This window comes from Apteryx rowi, unplaced genomic scaffold, assembly GCF_003343035.1.
Source record: "Apteryx rowi isolate R43461 unplaced genomic scaffold, aptRow1 scaffold_53, whole genome shotgun sequence".
Classification (NCBI taxonomy): domain Eukaryota; kingdom Metazoa; phylum Chordata; class Aves; order Apterygiformes; family Apterygidae; genus Apteryx; species Apteryx rowi.
Window position 1 is genome coordinate 2,547,595 of NW_020450794.1, and position 4,061 is coordinate 2,551,655.

Below are 4,061 nucleotides of genomic sequence, written 5' to 3' on the forward strand. Positions count from 1 at the left end.
CGAGGGGCAGCGCTGCCGCTGCCCATTACTGCGGCAGCGCCCCGCGGCTGTGCCAGCCCCCCCGCAGCCCCATGGCGAGCACCGGGCACACGCCGCCTTCCTTGGCCGCGCCCTTGCCCCAGCGGGCGACCGGCCAGCCCGCTCCCGCCGCGCCTCACGCCACCACCATCGCCCTCCTGCCGGCGCTGCGCCTCACCCCAACCGCCCCCCCACACCCGCCGCCCAGCGCAACCTACCCCCGCCACGCCATTGGCCCCGCCGCACGCCCTCCGCAGCCCATTGGCTCATCCCCCGCGTCAATCACCGGCGGGCGAAAGGGGCGCTCCTCGCGCAGCGGGGAGAGGCGAGGCGGCGAGGGGAGGGGGAGCTCGCGACCCGCCTCTCCCGCCCCCCAGCTCCATCTTCTCGTCTGATTGGCCGCAGCCCTTGAGGAGGCGGGGCTTCTTGCACGGGAAGGCTATGCGATACATGAGCGCGGCCGCCCGTCAGCGCCAAAGCGTCCAGCGATTGGCGGCGGCGCTTCCTAAAGCCGCGGGGTGGGCGAGGCGCGGGGAGCGGCGTGGCCCGCGGCGGCAGCAGCAGCAGTAGCGGTGGCGGTGGAGGGCAGCGGCCCGCGAGGAACCGCCGCGGCCCGGCGGCGGTTGCGGCTGCGGCTGTGCGGGGCGGCGAGCGCGGGCCGGGGCCGCCTGGAAGAGCCCCTTCCCTCGCCAGGATGAGCGGGGCCGGGGCCGCTGGCGGGACGGCGGGGCTGCCCCGGGCACAAAAGCGGCCCCGAGGCGGTCGCCCCCAGGCGCCTCCTGTCAGGTGGGCGCGAGGCGGCCGGGGGGGCGCGGAGCCCCCCGCGGGAGGCAGATCGAGGGGGACCGTGAGGGGGGAAAACAGCCCCGAGCCCTGCCGTGGTAATAAAGGCGCTGGGGCTGAGCGGGTCGCCCTGCTTGCGGAGGCCGGAGCCGCGCGGCCGGGCCTGGGGGGTGGGGGGAACCCCGCGCGCGGCGCCGCCCTGCGGGGCGCTAATGGTCGGGCCGGTAACGGCTGCTGGTAACGGCTGCTGCCGCCCAGCCCGGCCCACGGCCTTAGCGAGGGCCCCTCTCCTGAGGTGCAGCCGCTGGGTTTGGCATGGCATTTCCCGGTTAAAAAAAAAAAAGTTCTGCTAAATTAAACACGAAAATAAATAATACAGGTAGTGCGATGTCCCCTTGCTGATTTAACTGGATAATAGGCGCTATGAGCTTCGCAGATGCTCAGTTTTAGATGCTCCACACAGTTTCATGTAAAAACGTGCAGGGGAAAAAGCCAGGGGCTCTACCTGGTTCGGGAGCAAGGAGGAGGGATGATTATTTGGGGAAGCGGACTGGGAATTTCCCATAACCATGCTAGCTGAACATTTCACCTGCAATAAAGTGCCGTTAATGGGGTGTCAGTAGCCAGATCTAAACCCTTGATGCTATATTCCAGCATCAATTTAAAACGAAATGGTGGTTTATTCTGGTTCAGAGCATTTGAAGGCATAGGGAGAAAATGCCACATTGCTTGCTGCTTATTTAGCTTTTGAAGGCTTTCCCTACACCCATACAGGTGCAGTAAGTCTTAGATCCCAGAGCACTTTTTGCAACAAGTGGATCCTACAGTCACAATAACCCGGTTATATTAGACCCTTTAGGAGCTAATCCTAAACCTATCAGCCAATTGAGTAAGAAACTAAGCCAGATATCGAGTGGAAGCACAGGGAAATAAGGAAGATAATGCAACGAAGGCCTCCGAGTGGCTGTGAATTGAAGCCTCAGCACTTTGCGGTCCTCTGCGCTCTTCCCCATGACTAACTGAATGGAGCCCAAGCCAGATTGGCAGGCCGGGAAGCTCCTTATCCTTGTCTGCTCCTGCTCTTCCCTGAGCTGCTGCTCTCTGTGCAGGCACATCACAGGGGCAGCCAGCATTCACCACCTGGAGTGACGGGAGAGACAGTGTGGCTGCAAGGACAGCTACAGGGTGAACTAAGTTACTTTGGAGATGGTGAATGTTTGGCTATAAAAAAGTTCAGCCGCCCCCGCCGTTGCTTGTGATAGGTGAGACTTCATTCTTTTCTCTTCTCTCAAGGCAGATTCACTTACCCAAGCTGCCAGAGGGCATGCATTTTCTGCCTATTTTGACCTGTCCCAGAAAAAAAGTAGTGATTTTCCTTCTAAAAGCGATACGCTAGAATGTGAAAAATGGTTGACTTCTACTACATATGCAGATTTCCCCAGATACAGTCTTTTTTCCCTGTTTTTTTTTTTTTTTTAAGTTACAATCTGAGGATTTTGCACATTTGTCTAAGACTTCTGGCCCAGTTTTGCAGCTGGTCTGCACACACATAGTAAATCCAACACACTTGGGGAAGATGTCAGCTTTTTTTTTTTATGTGCAGATCACCTGCTCGGATTTGGGAAATGAGGCCAGGATTTCCAGAGCACATCAGACTGAGAAAGCTGGAGGGTACATATGCTGGGTCCTGACTTGGAAAATACCAACCAGAAATCTGGCAACTGTAGGGTGGATCAAACAACATTATTAAAAATTCCCGTGGCCCACAGGAGATCCTGGGTTCCGCTTACCAGGAAAATGTCAAGTAGTCACTTGTACTGATTTTGTTTGAAAAGTTGTCTTTATTCTGTATATATTAGCAGGAGTTCATCTGTAAGCATCTCTCTGATTTATCTTCTGAATACCATGTAGCATCCAGGCTAATTCCTAAGACGTATCTTTGGCCAAGATTTTATTTTCCTCAAACTGAGACAGGCATTTTCTGTCCCATGGAATAAACATAGAAGATGTAGCAGTTGTTCAGCAACTTGTGTTTCAAACATCATTATTTATTAACATTTTCCATTTCCCTCATGCCTTTTGGATTCAAGTTACACCAGGCATAAGAAGTACACAGCGCATGGCTGCTTTTTGCTTCATTGGGTGGGGAGAATTTTAACTTAGGCAATGCCTATTACTATGCTACATGTTATCTATTTATTTTCAAATTTTTGAGACTAACAAGCTACAGCTCTTGCGATTTCAGGGAAGGCCTTAGGAGATTTCAAAGGGTGTGAGCTACTACTATGGAAAGAAGGGCGAGATCTTCAGCTGCAGATGAGAAACTAGCGGCCACCACAGCGCTCAAATTACTGGAGCAAGTCCTAAACCAGAGCAGCTCAAAAGCCCTTGTAACTTGTGTTGGCCACTCACAGCTCAAAGGGACCAATAATTGTCAGAAAGGGATCAGCAAAGGCATGGCTGAAAAACGCCATATCCCCTGGCCACAGCATCCTGGTGGAAGAGCCAGGGAGAAAGCCTCATGTTGCCTTAACTGCCAGGTTGAAAAGATCTCATGTCTGGCCTTGCCAGCTTTGACTTCAGTTTGTGCCGGTGATGCAGCAGAAAGCATGGTTCAGCTGTAGAGCATGATTCAGGATCTGAGCCAAAATCTAGCAAAATGGTCACATTTTGATTTAATTCAATATTATGAGCTTAACCATGAAAAGACGGACAAAACTAGTTACACAAAGTGCCCGATACTCATTTTTAGGGTCAATAGCTAAATAACTCTCACATGACTCCCAGAACAGTTCTCATGATTATAAATGAAATGATTCATCATTTTATGTACCGTGTCAAAGACCTGCTCTTCTGCAAATAGAAAATATAGCCATGTGATGAATAGGCAGATGCTTTTTTATTATTCAAAGATATATTAATATGTATGATACCATCTATTTAAACTGTATTCCTGCTTTTCATAAAGAGGGAAAGCTGAGGAAGGTATGTTTGTGTATATCTGAGCATGCTCTCACTTGTGACATCCTGGAAACAGCTTGGAGCAGGATACCAAGAGCTGCTCAAACTGAGGAGTCGACAGGGCCGACCAGGGAGTCCCCAGGGCAACCTGACCCAGTTCTTCATAAGCAGCTGGTCCCACCAAGGACAGCCCTGCTATCCGAAAATACATGCTTGTGCTCTGTGGTTGGTCTTTTTCTTATCCTCTGCTGACAGTGAATAGCCAGCCTCCCTCTCAATCTCCACAAAAAAACAATATT

The 4,061-nt window shown here is 52.6% G+C and overlaps 1 protein-coding gene across 1 annotated transcript in view; it reads right to left on the reverse strand.

Moving 5' to 3' along the window:
• The window catches only part of EHBP1 (EH domain binding protein 1), a 222,703-nt gene extending 222,446 nt beyond the window's left edge, over positions 1–257 (reverse strand). Inside the window, exon 1 of the mRNA XM_026080724.1 lies at positions 237–257. The gene's annotated coding sequence lies outside the window, so the exon portion shown is untranslated. The remainder of the gene's footprint in view (positions 1–236) is intronic.
• Positions 258–4,061: the final 3,804 nt, after the last annotated feature.